Source organism: Pleurodeles waltl, chromosome 8, assembly GCF_031143425.1.
Source record: "Pleurodeles waltl isolate 20211129_DDA chromosome 8, aPleWal1.hap1.20221129, whole genome shotgun sequence".
Classification (NCBI taxonomy): Eukaryota; Metazoa; Chordata; class Amphibia; order Caudata; family Salamandridae; genus Pleurodeles; species Pleurodeles waltl.
This window is the reverse complement of record NC_090447.1, coordinates 33431854-33451648: the sequence shown is the minus strand read 5'-3', so window position 1 is coordinate 33451648 and position 19795 is coordinate 33431854. Positions and strand designations below refer to the sequence as shown.

Genomic DNA, 19795 nt, shown 5'->3' with positions numbered 1-19795 from the left:
GGATTTACGCGAGAGGCAGAGGCTTGGACCACCAAGCTCTCCGGGGTAGGGTGCTGTGTGAGGAAGGTTGGATACCCTTGGGTGGGTGTATCAGCAGGCAATCGTCCTGTTCACAGAAGCCCCTGTGCTGGGCTTGGACCAGGTCCAAGCAGAACATTGGTAAGGGCATCATTAAATGGGAGAAGCGGTTCGGAGGGTGTCACTCCCTGCTGACGCACCTCTGTCAAGACGTTGGTCTTGACTGCCACAGAGGGCAGGTTAAGGTCCAGGAACTCAGTGGCCCTCCTCACCACCACTGCAAAGGGTGCTCCTTATACCATCGCCACAGTAGATGAAGAAAGCATGCCAGTATCTGGAAAGGTGTGAAGTCTGCTGGCTTCTGCCACATCCTCACATCAGTCCATATTGATGTCAAACAGCTGGTATTCTTTAGGGTCCAATGACCACTCCCAATCTTCCCCGAGTCCTAGCCCATAGAGGGCTCAGGCTCCAGCCTGGAAGGCATGGCTCCAGTCGGCACAAGAGCAAGCATTGGACGACGCCCCTCCGCCTCTGTGGCAGAGTTGGGGATCAATCAATCAATCAAAGAAATTTGTAGAGCGCACTACTCACCCGTGAGGTTCTCAAGGCGCTTGGAGGGGGGGGCAGGGAGGGTCTCTGGTCGAACAACCAACCAGCCAAGTCTTGAGGTTCTTTCTGAAGACCAGTAGGTCTTTGGTTTTGCGAAGGTCGGTGGGGAGGGAGTTCCAGGTTTTGGGGGCGAGGTAGGAGAAAGACCTGCCTCCTGTGGTGGTGTGCTAGATGCGGGGGACTGTGGCTAGGGCGAGGTCGGCTGATCGGAGGTTGCGTGTGGAAGTTTACTCTTTCATTGAGGTAGGTTGGACCGGTGTTGTGGAGGGATGTGTGTGCGTGGATGAGGATCTTGAATGTGATTCTCTTGTGATCAGAATGGTAGAGCTGACCCAGGCGCTGGTTCAACTGCAGAGCCAGGCCTTGAATGCTGACTCTCACTCATCTTGTCGGCTGACGAATGAGGTGAAGTCGAAGATCTCTTCAACTTCTTGCTCTTCTTGTGGTGAGGCTTACCCGAGTGGCCCGACAACTTCAAGTGCAACGAAGATCTCAGATTCCACGAACGCTCCCGGGATCTTCATCTCAACGAGATTGTCGTCGCATTGCACGTCGAGCCATCAGGAGCTTGAGGGATTGCTCCCTCAAGGCCTTTGGGTTAATGGCACAGAAATCAGAGCAGGCCTCTAAACCGCAGTCATGTTCGAGGCACCAAAGGCATACAAGATGCAACCTCTATCTTTCCTCTAACCAGAATCTCAGGAGCAAATATAACTTGGACTACTCAAATGCATTGGTTGATACTTGCACACTGCAAAACCAACCTTGAACAATATGCATTTCTGAAATCTCGTACTGGTCGTTCACCAGACTAGTGCATCCACTCCAGAAACCTGTATTTGACCTCATGGCCACAGGTTCAAATCCCAAGGGTCCACTAAGCCTTTTATCCTTCCAAGGTCAATAAAATGAGTACCATGGAGTTGGGTTACAAACACCTGCTTTTCATTGCCTAGATGCCCTCAGGGTTAAACATGCACTTTACAAATACTCATCTTAATATCTCATCCTGCCAAGTGAACAACCCCAACGTTGATGTTAGACACAGTTTATTAAATAAAATACATGCCCCTGTACACAGAATTATCAAGCTACCCTACCTAAGAAGCCAAACATTTTTAGCATTGTGAAGGTATGGGGCCTTTTTACATGCCTTGGGCCCTGTGTGTATCTGTTAAATTGCTAATTATTCATGAATACATACAAGAGTGAGAAGTGCAATAGGGAATTCTGGAGGGCTTCACAGAAGATGGGGGTACAACAATTAGTACGTCACCTGCTCAGCTAGTGTGGTATCGATAAGCACACCCTTGATACTCTACACTCACAGGCAGTAAGGACGCAGCAGTCTGTCCCCGAGCTGCCTCAGCACCCATTCATGTCTATGCCAGCTGGTGGTGGTGGGTGCTAAGGAAACATTGTGGGTTTGAACTGTTTAACAAGCAGAATGCCTAAAGAAAGAAAGAAAACCGAGCAAAAAGAAAAAGCATTAAGAAAGCAGGTAGACAAGCCAGGAATACTGAGGAGGAAAGGCTCTCCATATATTATAAGGAATAAAGTATCTCAACCATTTTAACTTAGAGATTTGTGATCTTTTAAAGGCACTAACCTGCCACCTTGCTAGAGTTTTGTGTTTTGCTCTAAAGAACCTCATTAAAAAATAAAGTAATTGATAAGTTAGAAGCTATTCTATGCCACAAATAACACTGCACACCCACCCTATACCGTGATCAGTTACTCCTAGAAATATTAAGATATTCCTAGTTACAAGAGTCATGGAGCCCTTGGGAGTAATTGTGCAGAAGATTCCATTTTATCAATCGATTAACTATTTGGGAAAAGATCAAAACATCAAAGTTTATGCAGATAATTTGATACGTCATTTATGCTCAAATCCTTTTCATGTTCTCAGGAAGCTCTTGGATGGGTTTATAGAAGCTGTAAGTCATGTAAGAATTTCACACACTCTTAACTGTGATTTTGTTCAGAGAGAACATTAAAAGGAGAGTAACTGAGACATGTGAACCTTAACAGTAAATCCGACTAGGTATGCAGGAGAATATATGATTTACATAGATAAAATTATACACCATTACAGTCAAAACAATTATCGGGTACAAAACTTCACCCAGAATATAGGAAATTAGCTGAAAACTGCAATTATGCAGTGAGTGTTACAGCTAAGTGAGGGACTGAGGAAAATGTGAAATGATACATCAGGTGTCGTAAGGCATGAAAGACTGCACTAATTGACAGATTTACCCTGTAATTTCCTGTCGAGAGGGGTGAATTGACTTGTTCAGATGGACACTAGTATTGACTTCCTCTTCACCAAGGGGGAATTCACGTGGAATTCACAGAATTATCAACGAATAGCAGTCAATCAAGCAGTGCTGGCAAACAAGGAAGTGCTGATCACTAGGACTTTACAAAAGCAGGAAAATGATACAAAGGGCAAAATACATTAACCTGCATCTCAGAAAAGAATAATAAAAGAAAATGTTGGTGAAAATGTTTTTGGCATGCTGGTCACTACTATTGAGATGTTCAAAGTTTATTTCGGATATAAAAATGTATAAAACTTACGCAATAAAAACAATAAAAACATTTTTTTTTTTTAAAGTCACATCACATTCCACAAATTTCCATAAAATTGACAATGTTCTTAAACTGATAAAATAAGCTTAAAATGATTAAAACTTGGTAAAATTTCTATCAAGGTACATTTTTAATAACATTATTTATCCCTTAAAATACCCTTTCACCACAAACACCTGCCCCTTCTGTGTGGTTAGTTTACTCTCTATTCACGCAAGTGCCACTGGTTTTGCTAAGGCTAATAACCTAGAGCTCTCACTACCAGGGCCATAGATAGGAGGGACCATTAAGCATTAGTACCAGATTTGCATAAGCACCACATACCCGCTCAAGCATTAGCTCCTGATCCTTGCAGATAAGGAACCATCAAGCAACTTTTGTGGTTTAGCCATGCAGCTTGCAGGAATTTAGCCATGCTGACCACTATCAACCCCCTTCTGTCAGATTTCAAAATGCAAAGGGCAATTTTGCATCTTCTCGCCTCAAAAAGATGGCAGACTGGAATTATCCATCTTTTACGAGGGGCCCTATAGGCTGGACAGAAAAATAAGAAATGGGCAATCGTTTCAGATGATTTGGTGCATGCAGGGCCTATACATCACTAGAGCTGTTCCCATCGCTCCACTTTGAGGTAAACCCAAAGATCGGAAGCGTGCCGTACCTAAATTTCAAGTAAAGTTGCCTGGCTTGGGAGCCTTGTATAGGTTTGAAAGATAATTCATGTAATGGAAGGTTCTTGTGGTCTACAAATTGGTCAGTCAGATTACCAGACCTGCAGTTCTTTATCTTCCCTTCCCAAAGAAACTCTCTACCTTTCTCTTTTATCTGTTGTCTAGAGATATTAATGGCTTCATCCTGGTTGGCCCAGAGAAGTTAAAGGCTAAGATGGTGAGGGAAGTTCTTTATGCTAACTAGCCATGGGATTCTAAGGTGGTCCCTCGGACATAATTCTTTAATCCGTCATCTGTACGGTTCCAGCTCAGGAGTGGACCAATGCCTGTGCCAATAAAACAGAGGCCTCATTTTGACATACTGGGCAATGGGAAATAACCCTATGTCTAATGCTAAAGGCAGGATGGGCGTACTTCTGGAGAGATTAATTAAACTCCTTAAAAATGTGTTTTCTGCACATATCATCTTTTTTATATCCCCATGACTCCACAGTTCCACTCCATAAAGTGCTGAGTTGTTGGCTTTGATCTTACAAATCTCAAGAGCTGGAAGACAATTTTTAGATTTCATTTTTTTTTGTCATTTTAAGAATTACTCCTATCTCTTGAGTCACCCTAAGTGCGTTTTTGCCCACTTCATGCTTCTAGATGAAATTGTGTGACAAGTTTACCCCCATGTAGGTAAAGTCATGTACTTGACTGAGGAGCACATTACACACAACAATGCTCACCCGACTCAACTTATATGGATTAATGGCCCGTTACTTGGTATTTCCTATATTAAGTTCCAGGCCACGATCTGAACAAAAGGTCAAAAAGCGATTTAAAATGGCCTGGAGGCCTGCAGGAGTTTTGGATATAAGTAGCACGTCGCCGGCAAACAGGAGAGTGGGTATTTTAACTAGACCTATGTTGTAATGATGGGTCTGGACAGCGATGATGTTTTCATTACGTGTTTATTAAGCACACTACATAAATGTGACCTCCACCTCGGCCAGCTTGAAGTAACCGTCCACAGGCGGAATCTATTGTTACTAAGACACTGCTCCTATAACAACCTACCAACATTTTATTCTAACCAATAGCACATTATAACATATCCTCCCCCTTTACACAATAACACCCTTTTGATTTAAAGCAAAAGTACATTAACAAACATCACCTAACTGACATTACTTGAAATTCAACTTAAGGTATGTATCACTTTAAGTATAACTATCTTACATAATCTTGCAAATATATAGGAGGACGTCTTTGTCTCTGCTCCCTTACAGGCAAACTTTCCTCCACAGGATTTTGTACACAACTTGCAACCCTTCGGGAAGATCCGGAACCTTGTCCGACCTCTGGACAAATACCAGAAGATTCAATGCCTGATGTTTGAGAAGAAGACACTCTATTCTCTACCAAATCCTTAGAGGAGGATGTGGCACCCTTCTTCAAATCCTGTGTTGTTTTGCTACTGGGCCTACCAACATCAACAATAAATGTTAAAGAATCTGACCCAATCTCTTTAGTAGAACTCCGACATTCTGAAGTTACTCCTTCATTCTCACCCAACATTGACCCCTCACATTCACTTCTCTGTGTACCAAACTTTGAGTCTTGCGCAACAAACCTAGCTACCCTCCTAAAATTCAACTTCTCACCATTTTCTAACACAACATGCCATCTGCCAACATGCTTAACTTGAAACGGCCCCCGAAATTTGTTCAATCCTCCAACACACCGTCCTGATTTTATTTTTACTAAATCACCAGGACTTATTTTTTTAATGTGTTTTCTATCACCCTTCTGACATTCCTCCTCCAAACCATTTCCTTCCAGCAGAGTTTTAATCCAAAACGGCGTTAATTTGGTACTGGGCTTCCTGCCCTGCATCAACTCAAAAGGTGAAGATACTAGCGTGTTGTGCACAGTAGACCGATAAGCCCACACCAAATCACTCACAACTTTTCCTACACTTAGCCTATTTGCCAAAGCTAGTTGAATGGCGCCCTTAACTAACCTATTAGCTCTTTCTACAGTGCCATTTCCCTGAGGATTATAGAGAGAAGTGCGTGCATGTTTCACACCACATTCATTTAAGAATGGTTTCATACGATCTGAAGTAAGTTGAGTACCATTATCAGTGATGAGACAATCAGGATAACCTTCCTCGCTAAAAATCTCAGATAACACCCTTATAGTAGAGACTGTCGTCACCTCCGCCATAAACTTAACTACTAACCATTTGGTATTCAAATCAATCATTACAAACGCAAACCTCTGACTATAACTCACACCTGCTATTGGACCAATAAAATCACCACAAACAGTATGCCAAGCTATGCCTGGATCCCGAATGGTCCCACACACCGTTTGTTTGCCCACCTTCAATCTTTTTTCACTCTCCATGCATTCAGAACACCTTTCCACCCAGTTTACCACATCATGATCCATTCCTGGCCACCAAAACTCAGCCCTGAGGCGTTTTTTTGACATAGTTTGTCCTAAGTGTCCTTCATGGGCTATATCAAATAACCTTTTCCTGACACCTACCGGAGGTATCAACCTTTCTCCCCGTACTAAAACTCCTTTGTCCAAGATAGATAATTCGTCCAAGACTTTACCATAAGGTCTAAGAGCTGGGGGTAACGTACTCTCTCTCCTTCCCCCTTCCACTATCATTTTAACTACTCCCATAAGCACCTCATCATGTGTAAAAGCTCGTTCCCACTCTTCTTTACTCACCGCCCCCAAGGTCCAATGAATTACATCACAAACCCTCGCAACTGCACCTTCACTTTCGTATTTCAATACACCTTCACCATCAACTACCTCCAAACCTAAAGGTAAGCGTGATAAACAGTCTGCCTGCACATTCCTCCACCCTGGTATATATTCTAGGTCGTACATATATTCATGCAACCTTGCAGCTAGTAGAGCCAATCTTGCAGAACACTTGCCAGCACCACCAGAAGACAAAGTTTTCAACAAAGGTTTGTGGTCGAAACGTAGAGTCACTTTTGTTCCCCATACGTAGACTCTGAAATACTCCATGCCCCAAGCTGCGGCCAAAGCTTCTCTCTCGATAACGGAGTAATTGTGCTCTGAATCCGTTAAGGAACGTGAAGCAAACGCAACAGTCTTCTCACCTGTTGGATGTATTTGTGCTAGCACTACCCCTATACCACATGCACTCGCATCTACCGTAATTGTGGATTTTTTTCCAATGTCAAATGGAGTCAATATACCAGCGCAGCACACCTCCTCTTTAATACTCTCAAAACACTCTTGATGCATGTTGGTCCATGAAAATCTTGCCCCTTTCCTTAACAACCCTCTCAAACTCTCAGTCTTAGAGGCAAAGTTCTTCACAAATTTAGAGTAATATTCTAACATTCCTAAAAAAGATCTTAATTGATCTTTGTCTTGCGGTGATGGAGCCAATCTAATGGAATCAAGTAGTTTTTTTTTAAGCTTGAAACTTTCCCCTGAAAGAGTATGCCTGAGATATTCTATTTCCCTGACTAAGAACACACATTTCTCCTTCCTCAAAGTTAGCCCTGCATTAGAAATTCTGTCCAAGACCTGCTTCACGGTGAAATTATGATTCTCCACCGTGTCTCCATAAATTAAGATATCATCCTGGAAAAATAAAAAAAATTCCAATTCACGGAATACATCAGTCATTACTCTCTGAAACACACTAGCCGCCGAACATAACCCAAACGGCATACGTGTAAATTGAAACGTACCTTCCATAGTTATGAAGGATGTTAAAGATTTAGAGTCACTGTGCAATTTGATCTGATGATATGCATGCTTCAGATCTAGTTTCGTGAATAATTTTCCACCCTTCAGAAGAGTCAAAAGTTCGTTGATATTTGGGAGTGGAAAATTGTCTGCAACAACACATTGATTTAGGCTCCTCAAGTCAACACAAAATCTCAATTTGCCATCAGCTTTACGTGTGATAACCACTGGAGAAATCCACTCTGCCGCATCCACTGGCTCAATTATTCCCCTTTTTAACATGTCACAAATTAATTTGTTGACCTCTTCTCTTACCAGAACAGGTACTCTTCTAACTTTATGTTGAATAGGAATTGCACCACGTTTCAATTTAATCTTATGCACGTACCCTTTGAGTTCACCCATTTCCTCACGAAACACATTATCAGCACCCCTAATTATGTCTTCCAATGTCACCTCCTGAACAACCATGACAGGATTCTCCACATGTGGATTTATAATGATGTGTAAATCGTATTGATGAGCCCACCCAAGAATCGGCGGACCTGCTTCTGCAACATATACTTTCCCTTGGATGATCCTTTCACTAAAGGCGATGTCAGCTACCACATAACCTATAATATCAATCTTTTCACCCTGATACCCACCAGGGTTGATGTCTTTCGGCAATAACTTAATGTCTGGCCACTTGGACCTGAATAAACTCTTAGGTATGATGGTATAAAGAGACCCAGAGTCAACCATTAAGTGAATTGCCTGTCCCATAATGCGAAATTCATCTGTGGGTCTTTGCTTCCTATAATATTCATCCTCAACTAATAATACTCTGTCTGGGCATTCATTCAAATTATCATCAGATCCCTCTGATAACACTGCTACTCTCATCTTTGCAGTACTTCGACACATCCTGGCAAAATGTCCTTTTTGATTACACTTCCTACAATCCTTTCCCTTCGCAAAACAATTTCTTGCTCCAGTTACGTGGTTATGGCTACCACAATTATTGCATGCTTTCCCTGTTGTTTTTACCCTTTGACCACCTGTACCACTTTTGCTGCTAAAATCTTGACTTTCTGTATGTTGACCGATGACTGACACACCGGTTTTCTCCTCTCTGTTATCCATTACTCTCATGCAATATTCAGACTCCTCTATTACTTTAGCTATCTCAATGGCATCTTTTAGAGTAGGATTCTTAGCAGCCCACAATCTTTCTTGTATTTTGCGACTGTTGCACTGTACTATCAATTGATCACGTATCATCTCCTCAGTCATTGGAACAAACTGACATTTTAACGATAATTCTCTTAATCTAGTAACAAAGTCATCAATCGACTCCCCAGAACGTTGTGGCTGAATGTAAAATTTGTGTCGTCTAATCACAATATTTGACCCTTTGCAAATCTAATTTCTAAACGTTTACGAGCATCAGAATAAACATCTACATCAGGTTGGTCTTCTTGAATGGATAAAGCCGGTAGATACTTAAAGATGTGTTGCCCTTCCTTACCTAAAGCATTCAATAAAATAGCCTTTTTCTTCCCAAGAGAAAAGTTGCGCCCATCTATTGCTTCTAAATAGTTATCAAAAACATCTATCCATTCTTCCCATTCAAGCGAAGGCTCACCAGGCTGAGGTAAAAACAATGGTGGTGGCGCAATGGCATGCAAATCCATGTTGATGTTGACACCTAAAATACAAATATCAAAGTAATCTTCCCCGTAAACAACAACAATGCGATCAGTACATGAAAATATGCACAAGTCAAATTGAAAATCTAAAGTTTTCCAGCTTGTGACCAGCTTAAGTTCATGTCAAGTTGACGATAAGGTCCTTTCATCTAAAGTACATGTGCTGGAACGAGGACCTTTCCTCTAATGCCGTAACACCGGAACCACTTGCCGTGAAGACCTCATGAGATAAAACACGAACAACAGGTGAGACTACACACCACTCCGCGGCCGCTGTGAAAACTGAGATGAGCTCAAGTCTCACGATCTGCAGGATGAGTCCGCACACCACTCCGCGGTCGCCGTGAAGAACTGAGGTGAGTTACACGCTGCAGATTGCGCTGTCCCACGCAGCCAGTCTCGCGCTCTGCGCTGAAAGAATAACAGACACCGCTGCGCCGCGCTCCACACCGCGCGCGACCTATAATCACCGTTGACTGTGTTTACTTTATACACAGTACATGCGCTATAATGTATGCGCTAAATTGAAACAAAACACTGTATTGTAACGAGGCAAAAGTTAAAGTTCAACCGAGTCCTTTCTTTTCCTTTTTCCGGACTCTCGCGCTCTGCGCTGAACGAATAACAGATACAGTTGCACTCCACACAGCGCCCGCGACCTGTAATTACCGTTGGCTGTGTTTCCTTTACACATAGTACCTGCGCTATACTGTATGCGCTAAATTGTAGCAAGACGAAGGTCCAACGAAATCCTTTCTCATCCCTTTTTGTCTCCAGATGACCACAGCCTCCGTTGATTCCTTCCGACAAGCCTAAGCTTTAATCACCATCAACAATACAGCTGTATTGTAACAAGGCATAGATTCAACGAAGTCATCTCTTTTCCACTGCACGCTAGTCCATTTACTCCTTGAGGATAGAGGTCACACCACTCCTTGGTTGTAGCAGCTGGCTCCAACTCGTCGCCAAATTTATGTTGTAATGATGGGTCTGGACAGCGATGATGTCTTCATTACCTGTTTATTAAGCACACTACATAAATGTGACCTCCACCTCGGCCAACTTGAAGAAACCGTCCACAGGCGGAATCTATCGTTACTAAGACACTGTTCCTATAACAACCTACCAACATTCTATTCTAACCAATAGCACATTATAACAACCTACCTTAAGAGGAGCATTATTTGGGAAGTCAAGTGCCTGGACTAGGTCATTGATTTATAAGGAGAAGAGGGAAGGGGCCAAAACACAGCCCTGCTTCACTCCCCTTTTAATTGCAAAGTAGTCAGTTTGTTCCATGCTCTTCCCATATCCAACATGCGCTAGATTATCAGTGTGGAGTCTAATCAGAATATCTAAGATGCCGCTGAGTACTCCCAGGTTGGCTAAAACCTCCCACAACTTTTTCATGGGAATCAGGTCAAAGGCTGCTCTATGAACAAATACTACATAAAGATGGCCTTTCCCCAGCACTACCATTTTCCAATAAATTGCAGAGAAACTCAATAACTGATCTAAAGTGCTCGTCTTGGGCCTAAACTGTGCCTGTAGTTCTGAAAAAATACAGTTTTTGGAAGTCCAGTCCACCAGTTTCTCTAGAAACTGTCAGAAAAAAAATATTTTAGACCCTGTCTAGGAGACTAATGGGTCTAAAATGAGCAAGATCATCAAGCCTCCCTTTCTTATTGATTGGAACTACCTGAGCTTGCTTTCATGCTGAGGGTATTGTTCCTCCTTTTAAAATCGCCGTAGAAAGTGTGTTTATAAAGGGCACCCAGATGTCCGGTTCAGAGGCAAAAAAGTTGCCTGGAATGCAATCTGGACCAGGGCCTTTTTTGGAGATAATCAACTTTTTTTGCTTTACAGGACTCTTGTTGAGGGATCTGTAGAAGCTCTGACTGCTCTGCCCTGTTCTCCTTTTCAATGGAGTCTCCTCCACCCACCTCAGCACCTACAGGGGCAGCATACAGTTTCCCAAAATGCTCGACCCAGCTTTGTGGTTGTACATTAAAATCTACTATTGATACCTGGGACCATCCACCATGCGCAACGATACCCCAAAAATGCCTTTGAGTTCCCTTTTTTTGGAGCCAAGGCCAGGTATTCCCAAATTTCAGTTTCCCAACTCGTTCTGGCTTGTTCACGCACCTTCTTACAGTGGCTCCTGGCTCCTGGTATAGCACCATAATCTTGGAATGTTATGGTGTTTAGGAGGGCACGTTTTGCTTCTTTGCACTTTGTGCCGTACCAAGGGTGCATTGTTTTCAAGGTCTTCAATACCTTCTCAGGTTCCCTTTGGAGCAAGACCATTAGCTCATTAAACATGTCCTCGTGTTCAGAAACAATAAGTTCCTCAGCACCCTTGTGGTCTAGCAGAAGCTCCATTTTACCTAACGATTCAGCTGCTTTTGTGTAGGCCTGCCTCATTATGTCAGGGTTGGCTTCCACATACTCCCACTTTAGGGTCTTTTTTGTTGTTGGATAGAGACAAATCACCCACGAGTGATGGTTTAAGATTCTTACCTCCAGAGCCTAAAGGGCCTCCTAGCTCCAGTTTAAGGGCATTATGGTCTCCATCATGCATTTCTAGGATTGGCATAGCCTTCATAAATTGCCACATGTTAAGAGATAATAACAAAATAATCTATCCTGGTGGCGTAATTCAGCTGTTTAAAAGTGAAGGCCCATTCCTGATCTGATGGAGCCCAGCTGTTACAAGCATCGAGTTGTTCTAGAAACACGTCTACAGTTGGACACTTACTAATTGTGTAGGAAAATGCATTAACAGATCAATGTATGTGAAATACATAAACCTTGATATAGTATGATTGCTTTCCAAAGATAATACTTTTAAACAACCCTACCAGCCCTTCGACACACCAGAGTTGCTAAATTAAACAAAGGGCTGAAGATTAGGTTACTGTGCATAGGTAGAAGTCCTTCCTGAGACAAAGCAAGCGATAAGCTGGGTTGCACAGTGATTGGTCCCACAGTCAGGTTTTGCACAGGATCCTCGGATGATGCAGAGAAACTTGAAAACAATCATGCGTCATTTACAAAATGATACTGTGGGCTACCAGGCGCACCTCACATTTAATACAACCAAGTGAAAATCCCTGCACGTACAGCATAAATCTGGTGTCCAAGTACAAAAAAAGATTATGTAAACAGGAAAAACAAATCTTTTGGTTTTGGGACTTGACCTAAAAATGCGGCAAGGCCTTGTAGTGAACAAGAGTAGTAGGCTCTGAATGTAGTTATATCACTAGCAGCAGAAAAGCTTTTAGCAAATACTGTACATATTATAAATAAGGTCTTGCATGTAGTAAGGATACCAGTCCTGTTCCAAATATGTCCTAATTACTGAAGAAAGACCACTAGAGGAAACTAACACTATGCTAAAAACACTGCTCGCCAGGTGGAAAACTTAGTGGTGCTAAAATTGTGTCGCATCAGCAATGTCTGGATGTTAATACTGCCAGCAGTAAAAATACATCCTATAGAACACATTTTCTGCAATAAAGCAAATGCTCCTACAGGTAGATATATGCTACTGTCAGTGAGCACTTCAGCAACCCATTACATTTTTAATTCAGAAAAGAAATAGGAACACTGGAACCACAGGGGGCTTTGTTGGAGTCAGTTATTTCTTTGTACATAACATGTTGCAGAAATAAGGACAAATATTTTTTCCCAGCAGCAGTGCTTTCGGTCATCACAAATATTGGTTCCCACTCCATGATGGAAATACAAGAGTCCAGCATGGTCGGGCTGCCTGGACTCCAATAAAGAAAACTAAATGAACAATCTCATCACTTCTAACACTATTGACAAGGGAATACCACCAGAAGGCGGTTTGGCAACAGCAAAGAACTTTCAGCAATTGCACTTCAATTTTCTTAAAAAGTATACTCCTTGGATCACATGACAGCAATACTGAGAAACGCAATGAGGTTGATTAGATGACTCTAGAGGTTAACAGACAAAAAACAATTACAAGAGCAACCCAGAAAGTTCACATGAACCTGGGTACAATTATCACATAACACATATTCACGTGAAACTCACTTTAAATTGATTTTGTATATTGTAGCAGAAAAATATCTTGCTACTGACTTATAAACCCACAGTTTATCCTATAACAGAATTATCCGACCTGGGGTTTCGCTGGGAGACAGGCAGATTTCAACATTTGGCATCATGGTGGCACACAAGCCAGAGATGCAACATAGTTACAATATGGAGTAGGTTTTGAGAGGACTTGAAACATCCTGGACTTCCAGACCTGGTAATATACTACTGTGCTGCTCATATTCAGCATGCTGGCAGATGGGTTACTGAGGAATATAACTGGAAGAAAGATTGTTGAATGGCTCGTGTGGAGGAGTAACACGTTTATAACTGCTTATGAGAGGTAGTCACATCCCTGGGGATTTTCCATATATTGTTAGACAGACTAGCATTATCTGCGATCTGAATGAATTCTCAGAAGGCCGCCCTTCGCTATGGAGTTGGAGCAATGATCACTGCGTTATTGAAACACATGTATGGTACTATGGCGATGACTAGGTGATGGGAAGGAGGCTGTTGCACCTTGGGGGATTTGTATCCCAGAGAGGCTTTCTCACTTCCCAGGAGGCACAGGATACATTGGCGTGGGCCCGGTCATTTTTAGCAATATGCAAAGCTAGCTGGGACGACGAGGGAGATCTGGGGTTCCCTGCTGCTTCGACCGCCACAAAGATTCTACCGGCAGTTTTGCAGTTGAGCTCGACCTAACACGTGTGGAGTAATGAGATCCGATAGACCCAGAATGCAGACCAAGGCAAGAGTGCATGAGCAACCAATACTGGGGAACAGCTGAGCGACAGAAACTGGGAGATTGCTGGTGCTCAGGTGCAGGATGTTTCAGCAAATGCAAGATTCAAGTTTAACTTCCTGCACCGCACATACCAACAAGGATTGTACTAAGCAAGACAAAACTAGGATGATCGGACCCATGTCATAGGTTTATACAAGGAGCGCCTCATTTCTCCACTTGGAGTGGTTGTGCCCCCTGATACTTAAATTCCGGGAAGGGGTACTTGCAAAACTACGAGCAGTAACGGGAATACCACTGAACAAGGGTCTACGACAATGGCTATAAGCGTAATCACCTGGGTAAAGATGAGAAAAATGCAGCGTAAGTTACTGTGTCTGGCGGCGGAGCTGGCACAGAGGCGCAAAGCGATGGGATGGATGGGCTCCAGGAGATCCGGCACAGGATCGTAAATCAGAGATGTATTGGATTGGGCGCTAGCGGACGCAAAACATATTATACTAGCCAGGAGGGATAAAAATGTGATGGAAGATCTGGACGCACCTCCTGGGTGACTTTGCAGAAGTTGAATCATGGGTGTGTTTAAGACTTGGTAGGACTCATGCAATGTTCAAGAACGGATACACCCAATACGTTAGTGGATACTAACTACACCCTACGGAGGGGAAGGGTTTCCATGCAACGAAGTGTACTGTTATTGAGTGGAGAAACAAGCAATGTACGTCTCGTGCTACTCCTGCTCTGGAATAGATTTGTATTGTGCGGGAGATGCTGGGATTGCATATGTATGTATTAATAAGACTGATGAGTGGAGACTTGCTATGCTCTTTTTTTGTTTTGTGTTCAGACAAAAAAAAAATAAAGAAAGATTTACACACAAATATACACACAGAAATATATATATATATATATATATACACACACACACATACACCAGACAACTTAGAGTGTATATGCTATGATCAAACAAGCAGCCAAAGGAAATAAAAAATGTCAGATGTACAAAGTTCTGCTCACGGAGCATTAAAATAACTTGATAATGAGGATATTGGATGTGCCACATAAGTTGTATTTACTTTCATAGCATGGCACATAATTAGCCCACTGTGTGGCAGAACACCAAAAACTCTGCTGCATCTAGTGATCATTCAATGACAAATGTGCAGCCATGCCTAAAACCAGTCTCTTCTGTGCAGAAAGTACATCCAGCTACTTGCTGCTCTATCGAGCGGGTCTTCATGCCTGGTCCACTATTTCATAGTGAGAGGGAATCTCGTGCCTCGTCACAAACCTATGGACAAGCACCTTGTGCACTCAACTTCCTCTACCCGTCTAACTGAAAAATACAATCGTTTCAATGGAGTACATCCACTGCTCATGGAAAAACCTGCACTGTTATTAGGCAACAGACAGCATTTAGTTGGACATTTAAAAATGGTAAGTGTATGCATTTTCACCAGTTTCAACAAATCGAGTCTGTTGTGCTACTGAAGAAACAACTTGGGTGTTGCAATGCGCTCCGAAAATGCTGAATTCTGCTGCTGACGAGGCCCTGCTTCTTCGACAATCTATCAGGATCGGGTTCATTAAATACACAGCCAGAGATTCTCTACTCCTAATCGAGGCAGTCGCAGGGGGGACAATGCGGCATGTCAGCCAATGGGATCGTCAAAACCTCCAGAAGTGCGTTTTTCCATTAAGACCTCACTTTCAGACTAGACAGAAGGCAACAACAAACAGAGCAGCATCAAAGCAGCAGAATACTACAATACACAAAAATACAATATTCGCCCATTTCAGATCACCCAATAGATATCTGAATTGCAAGGTCATAACAGAGCTAAACCAGCAAATGGATCAATAGCAAACCAGTAAAGCAGCAGAACATCAAGCTCAATATAAAATCAAGATTAAAAAAAGACAGAAATGCACACATGGACCAAACTAAACCACAGTATAAAAAATTATCTGCAAGGTTAGGCTCGGTCCCAATGCATCACTGACCCCAAACACCCAACGAGGCACAATGTACTTCCAAGTCCATTCTACACACTCAATGCCATTACTTGAGATAAGCGCTCAGATTAATAAAAAACGATCACCGCTATGCAGTGCCTGTGTTAAATTTGTGTGCCAAAGATGAATGCAGGAACCACACTTGAGTCCACATAAGTAGGATGTTTATTAGGAAACGGCCCGGCACCTGCCTCAGGTCCAGAAGCCAGGCAACTAGTGACCATCTCCTCCCAAGATTCTAGAACAGAACCCCTTAAATACAACACAATACAAATGACATGTAAGCTATTCAAAAATACACATAAAACTTCAGGAACAAAACAACAATATAACACATCTTTCCCCTAAATAGAAAGATAGAAATTAAGATTAATCAATTTACCAAACAAAGGAAACTGTATACAGCAAATAAATCATACAGTTTTGATGCAAAATAATCTAGACATGATCAAGGAACTTTTTTGGAACTTGTTTAGATCGTACTCATTTTTCACCCGGAAAGCAATAGATGTAGCTTTATGTCTATCATCATATGACTGTGTTCTGGAAATTACCTCACTTTTGGCTACTCTCCATACATTCCAAACTTTCCTATCCTGTGTAACAACACTGTTATGATTTACTCTGACCACATGTACAGGCTGGCCAAACTTTGTAACCCCTTTTGCTGCCCTACCAGGGGTGTGAATCCTGACCCAGTCTCCTACTTGGAAGTCGGGTAGGTACCTTCACTTTCCATTTGGCATCATAAGCACATTTAAACTTGTTCTGCGTGTCTTTCACCATTTCGGCCATTTCTTCCTTGCTCTCATCGTCAATCTTATCACCCTATCTTCTCTTAAACCACCACATGCACAACTTGGAAACCGGGTGCCTTCCTTTAAGCAATCTAAATCTGATCACCATTGTTAAACTCGTGTGCCAAAGATGAATGCAGGAACCACACTAAAGTCCACATAAGTGGGATGTTTATTAACAAAACGTCACAGTACCTGCCTCAGGTCCAGAAGCCAGGCAACCAGTGACCATCTCCCCACAAGGTTCTAGAACAGAACCCCTTCAATACAATACAAATGACATGTAAGTTATTCAAAGATAGACAAAAAACAAAGGAACAAAACAACAGTATAACACACTGCCTTCAAAAACTGGAAAATACATCTTTTCTCAAAAGTGGCGCATATTACAGACCCAAACACTAGACTTAACACAGACCATTCTTCCGTTCTGTCAGAGCACACCATCACACTCCGTTTCCTGGTCCAGGTCCTGTGTATCATCCCAGCCCCTGCAGCTTTTCAGCAAACAATACTATGAATGGTGGACGTTTTAAAACAATAATTCTAGCAATAAAAAAGGAAACTGCAAGCACCAACAACTATTAACGTTTGTTGAAAAAGCAAGTGGTGACTAATGCGCCACAAAGATATACTACTTGGGAGATATGGAACCCACTGTGAACCCAGAAAGTCATGAAGCGATCAATATCACCATACTGTCACTTCCACAACATGATTTTAACACATTTGATATGTCAACTAATCCAAAATCTCACCCTGGCCATTCAGCTCTATCAATAACCTCATAAATTGGCATTTCAAAAGCCTACACACAAAAAAAGATTATGTCACAGCTTTCGCTTGTGCATGAACCACACAACCATTCACCCCACCAAGAACTGTCACTAAAAATCAATGTTAATAGAGTCGACCAAGCAACAACCACTTTCCACTTCAAGCCTCATGCAGTACCACAGATCAACCAAATAAGCCCCAATACGAACCAGTCCCTGAACCTTACTATCACTTCTGAGCACCATCTCAACATCCAACCGTGACCCTAAAGTTACGTCAACCCAAACTCCTTACTGAACCCTACACCTGAACCCAATGATTACCAACTTAATAATGTCCCATATTCTCTCCTCAGGCCCTAAATAAAACATCCCCTAAACCCAGTCCACAGCCATAACCATCTATTTGCCCTGGAGCTCCAAATCAATTCATTAGCATCAAAAATCCATCCACTAAGCCGGTCCATCAGCCCCAGTACCTCAACGACTTGCATCAATTCCCATGCCTTCCGTGGGTGCTAAAACTTCTAATCAGCTTGAATACTTCAGTCAGTCCCAAACATCCCATTTCAAATTACCTCCCAATTGTTACCAATTCCCATTACTAGTTGCCGTGATATTCTGACCAGCTTCTAGTGCTCTCACCCTTCTTGAGCACTCAATCTGTCCCTACTCGCAGCATCATTTCTCATGGCAGCCACCAGTCCTGCTGGTTCCCACTAGCCACACAAAATGCCCTAGATCCCATGTCTCACTGTTAAGCCTAAATGTCCCCCACGAGAAGACTTAACTTGCATCAGATACTGTACCTTCCCAACAGCCCCCTATACCCACAAAGAGCCCAACACCTTGCATCAGTCCCTAGACCTCCTACAAATTAAGCACTAAAACACATTTCAACTTTGAATCCCTATCCAAGACATACAAACCGGCCCAATACAATGTTGTGCCCTAAAAATCATGCACAATTTACACCACCTCTGCCCCATGAGCACCAATATGTCGTATATGCCAATGGACCCAATTCAGGTGGGAGAATGCTGATTTTTCAATGCTAACAGTGGCTTTATTTTTAAATTGCCTCTGCTGCAATAGAAGTCAATGGAAGAAATGCATCCTCCTGTTTTTTTTAACTCTTAAATCTGAAGGAGGAGAGGATGTGACACTACGGCCCGAGCTGCAGACTTTGAAACTGGGGAACAAGGTTCGAGTCTCGGCGTCGGCTCAACAACCTGTGATTCTGGACAAATCACTTAATACCCCAGAGCCTACAAAAATGAATGTTTCCTCCTGTAATGCAGCCGGTGCGCACGTAAAGCGCTGCAATACCTTTGGGCGCTACATAAAGCTGCAAACAACCTTCTTTAAGGCCAGCATGCGTGGCAACTGGTCTCTGCCCCCCCCAGCCTTAATGCACGGCAAAAATGACCAACAACCCTCCCAGAGACATCCAGCGAGACCCCCCGAGAGCCCCTCGCACCGCCAGCCCCTTAATGTGAAGCGGTCGCCACACCTGCCCCCTCCCCCAGGATGAGGCCGATAGCTCCCCCCCGCCCCCGGGGCTCGCTGCGCCCGCGGGCCTCGGGCTCCCCGGGCTCCGTTACCTGCTTCATGCGGGTGCTCGGCTGGGATAACGGGAGGCTCCGACTCCCATCACCGGAAGCTGCCTGACGCGGGTCACGTGACGGCGAGGGCAGCCCGGGGTCCGCGCCTGCGCAAACCCAGCCGCCGCGGGCGGAAGTCAGGCGGCAGCGCCCGGCTCTCATTGGGGCGGGTAGGCGGAGAGGGCGGGGCGAAGAGAAGGGTAACACTAGGGCGAGGGGTGAAAGGTCGCAGTCACTTGAGGCTGACGTGCAGGGAGCTGGAGGTGGCGTGGGGTCCCTGGAGGTCTCCAGTGAGGGCCCCAGGCCGAGGGAAGAGCAGTGGCAGGAGTGGGAAGGGTTCTGACTGACAGAAGGGTCTGGGGGTAACGCCACTCCACCACCAGAGATGCAAGGTGGTGTCCTGGGTCCTCCCTGTGCTTTCCCTGCTTTCCCATGTGTGACTCAACTGGATTAAA

At 43.4% G+C, this 19795-nt stretch overlaps 1 protein-coding gene across 1 annotated transcript in view; it reads right to left on the bottom strand.

The window, feature by feature from the left end:
- APBB1 (amyloid beta precursor protein binding family B member 1) overlaps positions 1-19456 on the bottom strand; it is a 254045-nt gene extending 234589 nt beyond the window's left edge. Inside the window, exon 1 of the mRNA XM_069203665.1 lies at positions 19341-19456. The gene's annotated coding sequence lies outside the window, so the exon portion shown is untranslated. The remainder of the gene's footprint in view (positions 1-19340) is intronic.
- Between the last annotated feature and the right edge of the window lie 339 nt (positions 19457-19795).